Below are 13,344 nucleotides of genomic sequence, written 5' to 3' on the forward strand. Positions count from 1 at the left end.
CTATTTCAGGTGGTACTTTTAGGTGCCTCATTCTTGTGGTTCTTATATTTGAAAAAGAAAAAAAAAACTACAATAATTTTCAAAAATGTCAGATTAGATAACATAATATTTGGATTAAGCATACCCAAAAACATAATGTTTGACACCAAGATCACTATTTTCTTTCTGCTCCTTCAAAAGTTATTTGGAGTTAATTTCGTATGGCCGCCATTTTGTTTTTTAGCAATTTGGAGCACATAGCTTAAAATTTCAGATTAGAAAACATAATAGGCTATTAGGATTCAGCAAGCTAAAAAACATAATGTTTGACAACAACATCACTATTTTCTTTCTGCTCCTTCAAAAGTTATTAGGACCTTATTTCGTATTGCCGCCATTTGGTTTGTTAGCGATTTGGAGTAAATAGCTTAAAATTTCAGATTACAAAACATAATATTTGGTTTCAGCATACCCAAAAACATAATGTTTGACACCAAGATCACTATTTTCTTTCTGCTCCTTGAAAAGTTATTTGGAGTTCATTTCGTATGGCCGCCATTTTGTTTTTTAGCGATTTGGAGCACATAGCTTAAAATTTCAGATTACAAAATATAATATTTGGATTCCGCATGCCCAAAAACATAATGTTTGACACCAAGATCACTATTTTGTTTCTGCTCCTTCAAAAGTTATTTGGAGCTCATTTCGTATTGCCGCCATTTGGTTTTTAGCAATTTGAAGCACATAAGATCAAAATCGAGAGTGGCAAACAAAATATTCGGAATCAGCACATCAATTACATTCAGAAAATGTTGTTTGTCCGCTTTTCCTCAAAAATGCTTCGCAGTACAATTTTTACTGCCACATTTCTGAGAATTTGCACCAGGCAACATCGAACGTTTTTCAAATGAGAGCTTAATATATGTTCTATATTTAATGTTATCTTTAGTTTTTCGAATGGAGCAACCGTTAAGTAGTTAATCAAGGATTAGTAAAAAAATCGTATTTTTTACTATTCATTTTTTATTTATCATTAATTTATTAATAATCTAGTCATCTGAGAAGAAAATGTTCCAAACAAACATTTTAGCGTAAATGCTTATCTTTAATTTGACATATTACACTTGTTTTTTTTATCTTAGAACTCAAATAAAACAAATGAATTATGTAGTGTGTGCATTGAATTCTTCTAGCAGCACGTGTACTTAGTCCTATTTAATTACACGTATTGTAACTGGTATTGACTATTGAATAGTATAATATTGTTATATACATACAATCACATGTAATAATAATCATAATAGCCTAATTGATATTGTGATTATTATTATTAATAATAATAATAGTTGTTTTTGTTGTTGTAGTATTAAGTAGCCATTAATTTTGTTTCATTGTTACCCATGTTCATGGAAGAATGTTATTGATTGATTGACATTAACATTTTGTATATGTCAGCACTTAGGCCATTTTCACCCGTCATATTATATGAGGCCAAGCCCCTTACAATGTATAAAAAATCACCATGCATGTCTCTAAAATCTCCTTATCCACGGTAAAAACCGAGGCGGTACTGGAGCACTCAGCACATATATTCATATGAGCAATACACAGGAGACCATACATATAACCATACAAAGGTAGCCTCCCCGATGGCTTAGTGTAACGTCGTCGCCTTGTGATGAACGGGACCCGGGTTCCATACCCTGTGAAGGCACAAAGTGGTTCGAATCCCACTTCAAACTGTAGGTCCATTCCGGATTTTCCTATCTGTGCATAAAATGTACTTAAAAAGAAAATCTCAAATCAAACAACACTACAAAGGATTGTGCTGGCCGTAAGTTCAGACGCCAGAGCCTCGTTGGTCTCCAAGACTGCAGTTGCTGAGGTGAAGTACGTGGAAATGAGGTTAACATTTGGGAGTGTTCAGAAGAACATCATAACATACGTGTATACTCGTTATTAGTTATTACAGCCGAAATGTCTGCTTTAAAGAAAGTGAAAATCTGTAAAAAACAGAAGACGGACCAGACAAGTTATATTATATGTGGGGGAAATACATTCACCAAAAGACATAGACAGTTTTGTACAGTGCTGCCGTGAAGCAGAAATTTTGATTGAGAATAAAGATGCAAGATTTATCCGCTGAAAAATGCCATCGCATGTGTCGAGCCACTTTGACTAATATCAAGTCCTTAAAAAGACTAGAAGCAGATGGTTCGTCCTGTCTGAATGTCCTTGCTCATGAGGAGAAACCCTTGAAACGGGCACTCACAGATGTACACATCGTATACATACATCAAGAATTGTGTTTCGTGTGCAAAGAAAGGAAATGCAAGAGAATGTGAAGATGAAGGGAAACACTTACTCAGGTTTCTGAGCTGGGAATTTATAAAATCTGCGTGTGACTGCAATTTAGAGAAGAGTGGAAAAATCATCGCAATCAAATTAAGGGAGGGAGATCTTAGCTACAGAAGAATGTTATAAATCTTATTACTTTGCCTAAACCAAATTCACATCAGATAAACCTGGAAATTTTGGTGAAAATAGTTAAGCAAAAAAATCGGCATGTAAAACCTATGGTATATATTTTATCCGAGAAATTCGAGGGTTGTATCTCAAAGTTACTTCCTTTCAAAACAATTAAGGATGATGATTATTAAATATAAGAGTCTGCCGAGAAAAGTTTCAGTTATAGCTTGTACATAGAATTTGGTTCCTCCCAATGTATTCCAGCATTGACGGTACGATAGGTAATCTGACTTAGGATATGCTACTTGTAAACTATCTGAGGACGTAAATGATATTAGAAGCAGCTCTTGAAATGGAAAAGTGTTAGCTGAGGGGATGTTTGGTCGAGACTTGGAGTTAGCTGAGGGGGTGTTTGGTCGAGACTTGGAGTTATCTGAGGGGATGTTTCTATAGAGTGAGGTAACTGGGGAGATGATTTGCGAATTAGCTTTGAGGATACCATTCTCAAGCATCCCCCCTAACTTTGAGCACTGATTAGAAGAGCACATTTTGGCTAAGGTAGGGGGAACCCTATTCATGGATCTGCTAAACACATAAAGGAAGATGCGAGAGGTGTATAGAAACCCCATCATCTCACGAGCTTTACATGAATTACGTAGTCAAACTTCCTAGCAAGATTGCCTGGAAGCTTTTATGTAGTTGCAATTTTAAATCATCTAAGCTAGAAATGTAACTACACTAAAGTTTCAGAAATAGATACAGCGTTGTGTATAGAACAATTGCCCACAATGTTTTCAAAATATGTAATCTTGCGTACACGAAACTTACATTGCAATACTTCCTTGCTTTCTCCGGATACCTTTGTGGCAAGTAGACGACATTTTTTGGAAATAATTATATAATTGCTATGTAGCAAACTTTGAATCAGTAATAAGGTATGGAATCATGAGCAGGGGACACAATACACATAGCTCGATACTCTTTAAATTTCAAACAAGAGCACTTCGAATTGTGGCAGGGGTGAATGGGAAATATTAGTGCAATAATCTCTTCCGTAACTTCCGCTTCCTGACATTACCCCGTTTGTATATCTATGAATGCCTAGTATACATCAAACAAACTATTAGTACTTTCGAATCCAATGAAGATATCCATAGCCTGAACACGAGAAATAAAGATAAAATTCAAATGAAGACATTCCATGCCGTCCTATTCTTTACAAGAAGAGACCTAAAAACTCAGCAGTTGACCTGTAGAACAAGTTGCTCAGAGAGTAAAGACATGAACCAAAAGTGGAAAGGTGTAAAAATAAAATCAAAACCATGCTAATTAAACATTTATTTTACAGCATATAAGAATATACAGAGGCAACACTCATCTTTTGAATGCATAGGCTACAGACATATCTATTGGACAGAGTGTGAAGTACTCAAGGTCTTGTGTATGTGTAACCAGAATAAATGTTAAAAGGTATGGCTAGTTACCATACATGTAGAGCTTGATGTTGCACATCAAACTGAAATTGTCAAGTATAATTGCAAGGGTTAAAATACTCCAATATACTTGCATGTGTGTATCTTATGTTAAAATTACCAAACTTTAATCTCATGTACTTCTATTTGACATGTCCTATACTACTGATGTACCTACTTGTACAAAATTGTAGTTCATTGATGAAAATAAATCATATCATATCATAACATTGACACGATAGGAAGTGCCAGACTCACTTAATGTTTTCTCTGTATGGTGTACATTGTCAGATACAAGAATGCTCCTTGTTTGTCACATGAAACACAATTCTTGATGTATGTATACGATGTGTCCACCTGTATGTGCCCATTCCAAGGGTTTCTCCTCATGCTTTCATGAGCAAAGGACATTCAGACAGGACGAACCATCTGCTTCTAGTCTTCTTAAGGACTTGATATTAGTCAAAGTGGCTCGACACATGCGATGGCATTTTTCAGCGGATAAATCTTGCATCTTTATTCTCAATCAAAATTTCTGCTTCACGGCAGCACTGTACAAAACTGTCTATGTCTTTTGGTGAATGTATTTCCCCCACATATAATATAACTTGTCTGGTCCGTCTTCTGTTTTTTACAGATTTTCACTTTCTTTAAAGCAGACATTTCGGCTGTAATAACTAATAACGAGTATACACGTATGTTATGATGTTCTTCTGAACACTCCCAAATGTTAACCTCATTTCCACGTACTTCACCTCAGCAACTGCAGTCTTGGAGACCAACGAGGCTCTGGCGTCTGAACTTACGGCCAGCACAATCCTTTGTAGTGTTGTTTGATTTGAGATTTTCTTTTTAAGTACACTTTATGCACAGATAGGAAAATCCGGAATGGACCTACAGTTTGAAGTGGGATTCGAACCACTTTGTGCCTTCACAGGGTATGGAACCCGGGTCCCGTTCATCACAAGGCGACGACGTTACACTAAGCCATCGGGGAGGCTACCTTTGTATGGTTGTATGTATGGTCTCCTGTGTATTGCTCATATGAATATATGTGCTGAGTGCTCCAGTACCGCCTCGGTTTTTACCGTGGATAAGGAGATTTTAGAGACATGCATGGTGATTTTTTATACATTGTAAGGGGCTTGGCCTCATATAATATGACGGGTGAAAATGGCCTAAGTGCTGACATATACAAAATGTTAATGTCAATCAATCAATAACATTCTTCCATGAACATGGGTAACAATGAAACAAAATTAATGGCTACTTAATACTACAACAACAAAAACAACTATTATTATTATTAATAATAATAATAACAATATCAATTAGGCTATTATGATTATTATTACATGTGATTGTATGTATATAACAATAATATACTATTCAATAGTCAATACCAGTTACAATACGTGTAATTAAATAGGACTAAGTACACGTGCTGCTAGAAGAATTCCATGGCCACATTAAATAATTCATTTGTTTTATATGAATTCAACGATGAAAACCAAGAACTGTAATATGTCAAATTAAAGATAAGCATTTACGCTACAATGTTCGTTTTGAACATTTCCTTCTCAGATGCCTAGATTATTAATAAATTAATGATAAATATAAAATGACTAGTAAAAAATACCATTTTTTTACTAATCCGTGATTAACTACTTAACGGTTGCTCCTATCGAAACGCTAAAGATAACATTAAATATAGAACATATATTAAGCTTTCATTTAAAAAAAGTTCGTTGAGACCGGGTCGTTGGTTTCAGAGATATATTAATTTTTTCAAATGTCAACATCCGCCATCTTGGATTGGCCACCATTTCTATTAGCTACAAGTTTGAGATTGTTTTTTTTTTTTTTTTGCATCCATTCATAACCATGTAACTGTGGTATAAAGGAAAATAAGTACCCCCACATTAAACCAACATCTTTGCTTGCCCATAGATTAGTTCATGAACAAAAGTGAAATCATTTTCATAATCTGGAATCTTCAAAACAGGAGTGCTGTATGAGTGATCTTTATATTTAAGAAACCCGACAGATAAGTATTTATTAAATGCAGCTTGAGGTAAGGGAGGTTGTAATCTTCTTGGGACATATTATTGAAAAACTTTCATCAGTAACTTTGCTTAACGGAGCAAGTTAAGAAGATAGATTTTTGGAAACAACAAATATTGCCATCTAAGTGTAATAACAATATTTATAAATCTTCAAATATTGGTACCTTTGTGACATACTCATGACAGAACAAAAGCATATTTATTCACCAATTATGCGAAATAAAATGTATCAATACCTGCTGTAATATTATTGTTAAATTACACGTAGGCATGGCCATGCAATGAGTATAAACCTTATAATTTGTGACTTATATAATCTTCTTTAAAATATAAAATACTGTTTTATTTGTGAATCTATTTTAGGAAGTATTGTTTTGTGTAGCACCATATATCGTCTGTTAATTTGTTTTAAGTAATAACAAGCTTGAATGATTTGCACATATGATTGTAGTATTAAGTATATGTTAGCAACACACTTTGGCATTGGCGTCGCAACGTGCTAGCTATTGAGCAAATTTTATCAATAACTGAGGCGGGAACTATATTATAAAAATGGTTTAATATTGAATTAGCTTAACATTCCCATAATAAACGAAGCATTTATTTCCTAGTGAGTTGGCTACATTTAAGATTGATCAGAGACTCACTTTAGTCAATAACACTAAGGAGTCGTCATAAATTAAATGGCAACACTTCTCACATATTTATGCCAATGACGTACATAATTAGAGAGAGAGAGGAATGCTATTGTTATAACAGACCAATTTCAGAAACTCGTACAATAGAAAAATGTATCTTTATTTTTTATAAAATATGAAATGTGTAGAAAACAACTTGTCCACAATTTTACGTATTAGTTATAATTCCTGAATTTAAAAAAGGAAGAAGTTAAAGACTTTACTGCCAACTTGAGCACATACAAGAAGAGGAAATGTAGAAAAAATCCTTGAAGTGGAGGCAGAAAGTGACGAACATAGGCTAAACACGTTACCAATTTCGGCACTAGAGCGTCGTAATGTGATCAGGAGAAACGCTGTCGTCTTTATTACCCTTCAAGCCTTTAGAAATATATCGATTGGAAAGGGGTCGAGCGACGCATCTTCCAAGCCTTGCATTGCAAGTATTGAAGCTGCAGGAAGATGAGGTATCTAAAACTATTGATCACTTCGTAACGTTTTCTTTGCATTATGACTTACTAAACTCTACTCTGATAGTTACAGGTACAAGTCTTTATTTTTTCGTTCATGTAGTGATTAGGTCTACTGTTGGATTAAAAATTATAGATACTTGATTTTGGACTCAAATTAAAATATAACCAGTAGACCTACAGAAATATAAGTTACATTTAAATTTACATTATTCAATTCTGCGTTAATGTACGCTAACAATTTTTTTTCGAGTATGCCATATACTGTATATTTTATCGTCGTGAGAACAAAAAGGGGGGCCGGTTTTTTTTAGTTTTGCAAACGATCGCTCTTTTTGAAATTCTATAAATCAAAACGGGTTTTCCGAACGTGATGAAATTTTTATGGTGCAGGCAGAATGGTTTTAAACATAAATCTTCATTATCATATTTTTAAAAGGGCTTCAAAACAAGACCAATATTGTATTTGTAGGACTACCCGATACTAAGAAAAAGTTGTTTCGCAAAATTGATAATGACGATTTTTTGACAAATTTTAAAAATTTGAAAATAAGGATTTGAGTTTAAAACTTTTCTCTCTGCATCGTACTAAAATTGAAGACTAATTTGATTTGAATTCAAAATTTTGGGTGCGTCAGCACTAAGGCTATTTTGCACCCGTCACATTATACGGGGTCCAGCCCCTTATCGTTACACAGAACAACTCTAACGTTGCAGAACAAAAATCATAAAATATTAAAATCTTCTGACTTTCGTTAAAAGCTGAGGCTGTAAAGGAGCACTCAGCACAAATAAGGACAAAACACAGGACAACACAAACAAAATTATACTGACCATGGGGCCAGTCGCCAGAGCCTCGTTAGTCTGCAGTCCAGGGTGTACTACGTGGAAGTGAGGTTGACTATTGGGTACACTACGTGAAAGGAGTACCCCTTACACCCCTAAAATTGAAGACTAAAATTGGTAAACGCTGTAAGTGCCAAAATAATTCAAACACCGTTTTCCACGTTAAACTGTGAAATGTGCCATGCTTGATAATGTGGTGAACGTGAAAAGTGGCTGGTAGCCCTCTAAGTAGTTCAAGGGGCGTGTAAAAAGGCACTAGTTTGAACGTACGTATGGGCTGATGTGCGAAACGATGCGATTTCCCAACACTTTCGCTTTTGGCACTTACAACGTTTACCACTTGTAGTCCTCAAGTTCATCACCATCGGACAACACGTTTTTGATTTATAGAATTTCTAAAAGAGCGATCGTTTGTAAAACTCCGAAAACCGGCCCTTTTATGGTTCATACGACTATAAAGAATGTAAGACGTACTCGAAAACAAAATGGTTAACATAGATTAACGCAGAATTGAATAATCTAAATTTGATTCTAATGAGATGACGTAGACAGAACTATGAGAGAGGACACAGTTGTCGAAGGAGTGTTGGCAGAGTGAGCGCAGAGCCCACCCTTGACAAATTATGTTACATTTTATTTATTTTGATATGTATATTATTTACTCAATACATCTACGCTGTTTCTAGCGAGTTTAAGTACCTGTATGTTTTTTCGTGATAATAGAATATACGAAAAGTGTATAAGTGATTTTAAATAATATCAGATTAGAGGAGCACAGATGGAACTGCCCCAGAGTTCGTCAAGGCAGCTTTGAGGAACACGCGCTTTTTGTAAGCGTCAATAGCTGTTCACTTATACAATGTACGTATATTTCGCTGTTTGAAAAAATAAACATTTTGAAACAAAAATGTAACAGAGAAGAAGGGATATAATAAATACATCACTAGAAATAAACAAAAAATAAAATTAAAAAAATTAAAATGCAGTTGAAATATCCCTGAAAAGCAAGCGTGAGCACCACACTCAACTGCGACCGATCATGGGTTAAAATAATAAACATTATTTACTTACATTTTTCCCTTTGAAATGCTATTTTCTGAGATACGAGAATGACTTTATTTTACATTCAAATGGAATATGAATCTGGTGGTTTACAGTTGAAACTAACATTCTCTTCTGAAACTCAGTGACTTGTTATTTCGTCTATGCCGTCCGTTAAAGTCGGCACATGCGACAAAAGTTTAGTATAATTTTCTATGGCGGCCAGTTTACAGGAGCAATTTTAAAGCCGGTGAGTATTTCGTAATTTCTTCTATTCTTCGATCTGAATGGTAATGGCTGCAGGATAAAGACGAGGGAAAAGGAGGGATAAGAGATCAGCATTTTTCTTACGATCAACTGTGTAGTCTGTATTGAAAGGGAAATACCATTCTTGCCTATCCAGAACATTTGGTTCAACAATACACGGGCCAAAAGCAAATCTCTCTACGGAGCTGAGCCTTTCAGTGCTGCGTATAATGACAGAAGCCGACAGACTTCGTAATGAGCTTTCGAGACATCCTCACTCGGTCGTTTCGTCCGATATCTTGGGCTACTACCCTCCGACATCTGGCTTTCTTGCTCTTATCAAGGCGAGGCCATGATTTACAGCGCATAAACCGTTCCTCGACTCTCGCTTTTATTAAACATGGCGGCGTACCTCACCGTCTCCACTTCTCCCCACTTCCGCATCAAACAAACTGTACAGGGTTCATAAAAAGTTAGCTGCCCAAGGAATATTACGAACTTTAATAGTATTTGTGCCTCTGATTTACACACACGGCCTGGCAAGATATCTGGTTATAAACCCGTGTTCGTCTCTTTTCACGCTGTTCTGGGTGCAGCAGTGCTGTAAGATGTTCAGGAAATTAGAAAAGTTTCCGACTGAAATGCCATACAAACGAAATGCGATTTCTGAATTAGTTACTTTGCTCCCCTTATTGGAATTCCTGGAAGGGAGAAATAACTTTTAGCAGTTCGTATGTATATATATGTATAATGTATATATATATATATATGTATGTATGTATGTGTGTGTGTGTGTGTGTGTGTGTGTATGTGTGTGTGGTGTAGCAGAAATAAGAGCGCAAACTGTAACTGTGAAAAGTACACGATAATAGATGCAAGAAAGTCTCAGTAATCTTGGGGTTGCAATTTGTTAGAGATAATTGAGAATGTATGGTTGATTGATTGATTGAGTTTATTTTACTTCGTGTTTTGTGCCTCTTGGGTAATTTGCGAAGATGGGGATGAGTGAGGAAATGATGAAACTGATGAAGGAACATTCACAAACAACCAAGCCCGAGCGGGATTCGAACCCGGGATCCTTGGAGAATGTATGGTTACGATCCGTCACTGACTTGATTGTTTGTACACATCGTATGCTTTTCGAGGTGCTATGGTCCTACTTAGTAACAAATAACAGACTTAACAGGTTCAGCTCGCTAGATATTACTGTCGCTTTTATTACCAAGGACTATTGCACCATGCATTAAGTTACGTACATGTGTGGCAGTGTTCAGTTTTAAGCAAAGAAACCTCGGAGTGCGCAAGGAGACACGATATATACTTACTTATATATATATATATATAATTTGATTGATTGATTGATTTAGTTTATTTTACTTCGCGTTTTGTGCCTCTTGGCTAATTTGCGAAGATGGGGATGAGTGATGAAATGATGCAATTGGTGAATGGACATTCACAAACAACCAAGCCCGAGCGGGATTCGAACCCTGGACCCTTGGCGTCGCAGCGCGATGTGCTAACCACTTTTTTTTATATTTAAAGGAAATGCCCCCTACACGGAGGTATCGCCCGCCATTCACTCTTTTTCTCACTTTTACACTTTTCAATTCTTACATTTTTCTTTGTTTCTTATCAACTGGACGAACGCAAATACCCATGCCTTACCCGGGACTCGAACCCAGAACCCCTGGCGTTGTAGCGCTCTCTGCTAACCACTTCGCCACGGAGGTCGACTACCACTCAGCAACAGGGTCCGGCATATATAAAGTTCATCTTGCTGAAAAACATTCACCATATTCTTTTTATTTCAGTTCCCAGCAAAGCCAAGATCAGTAATGTTCATCAACATTCGATGGGCAGAAACTTATAAACATAGACTGTTAGATTTGAGCGTTTTGTAATAACGCATAACGTAGTAAATGATTTGACAGATATTAATCATACTTTGTACATTTTTTATTAATTAATTTATTTTTTGAAATTAGTAACGCTCTAGACGTGTTCCTCTTACGCACCGAGTATATCTAGTAAAAAAAATATTTCTTTCTCCAACATCTAGAGCATGATTGAATCAACAGCGTCTTACAGCAGAACATGAAGTACTTTGAGGTCAAGAATTTTTAGTGCCAGTCTAAACTCTACCCTTGGCCTACTCCCAGAAGAAAAAGACTAAGGGCGTTATATCCCGGTATCGGCAGACATGGAATCAGTCCGTAAAGACCGATACAACGACTAGGAACTCTGTGTATAGCAAATCCTTCACATAACCGTTGATTGCAAGAGAGCTAATAACGGCAGTAAAAATTGCTGAAGCATATCCAGACACAAAATTCCATTGATCGTCAGCAATGGATTATGCCATATTTTAACCTCCGTTTTCACTTCGGTCTGATACATGTCTGGCCGTGACGAGCTCAATGCCAGATGTTTCTCTTGACCTTCGAAATACACAGTGGAGGAAACTGACTGTGCTCCAAATGCACTGAACAATAGCTTTGTTTGATCTAATGTTAGATGTAAAGAATTAGATTCATTAGAATGTATCCTACAACAACTCGTTTTAATCAGTTTCCAAATTTAAATACTTATGAGTAAACTAATAAACGAGAAAAATTACATTATCGAGGAAATAAAGAGCGGACGTCATTCAGAAAATGCGTGTTACTTTTCCCTTCATAAAGGTGCATCTTCTCGTATAACATCTAAGAAACTGAAAGTTAAAATATACAAAACAGTAATTTTGCCTGTAATATTATATGGATGTGAAACTTGGCCCATTACATTAAACGAAGATCATAAATGAAGGGTATTTGAAAATGAAATACTTAGAAAAATATTTGGACTCGATAGGGATAAGGAGACAAGTGAGTGGAAAAAGTTACACAATTCAGAACGACATAATATGTATTCATGTCCAGAAATGATTAAAATATAAATCTAGATGACTTCGATGGGCAGGTAATGTGATAGGAAAGTTTACAGGATTCTTGTTGGGAAACCTGACGGTAAGAGACCTATAGTAAGGCCAAGACAAAGAAGGATGGATAACAGTGAGATGGGCCAAATTAAATCTGTAACGATGGAAAAGATTGGATTGATCTTGACCAGGATGAAGACAGATTAAAGGCTTGTGTTGCTGCAGCCATAAACCTTCGGATTTAGGAATGCTACTGAGTTAGATAGTTAGTTTAGATTTTATCCTATCTTTCTTTATCACTTTGTTTTCAATATATTACATCCCACATTCGAACATTCTTATGTGTCATTACCCTTTTCTCACCGGGACCTTTAGTACATGACCTAAGGTTGACACTTAGTCCGGAGACCGAGGTCCCCTTCCTAGGTGTCAGGCCCAGCTAACGGTTTTGATTCCAGGGTACGTGTGACCGGATCGGTTTTTACCCCCGACGAATAGCCGACTCGTGCATAAAGTGACGTTGAATAATAATAATAATAATAATCAATAATAATAATAATTGATGTTAGCCAGCAGAAATGCTTTGCTGACTTAACGTTGAACTAAAATATAAATACCAACAGTTACGAGGATTAGTATACTATTTGTATGAACACAAATCATAGTCAAATCATATATAACAATAATGTATATTATATAACACACAAAAAATAGACACATTACACAACCCCTCACTATCATTCAAGCATTCACACACTCTCTCATACCGCAGGGGAATAATTACATTAACATAAATACATTGGCCCTTTTTTAGACACCATGCAATATTTAGTTTTTCTTATGAATATTAAACTGCGCCCGAAGACGTTAATTTGCTTAGAATGAAGACACTGTTGTATGAATACATTAAAAATAGCACGAAGTTAATTTACTTCCTCACTTAGCAAACTTGAGAGGTGATCTATGCAAGAGATACACGATTTATGCTGTTTTTAATCAAATATTTTACTGAGTAAAGCATATAAGGTGACATAAATAAAAATTATTACTCAACAGTTCGACGCAGAGCGTGGAAAAACAACAGTATGCTGTGAATATATCTTCCGAATTAGCAATTGATTTGAAATTTTGATGATGCTGGCGAGAAATAATTATAATCAA

The sequence above is a fragment of the Lepisma saccharinum genome, chromosome 2 (assembly GCF_977018435.1).
Source record: "Lepisma saccharinum chromosome 2, izLepSacc3.1, whole genome shotgun sequence".
In the NCBI taxonomy this organism is placed as follows: Eukaryota; Metazoa; Arthropoda; class Insecta; order Zygentoma; family Lepismatidae; genus Lepisma; species Lepisma saccharinum.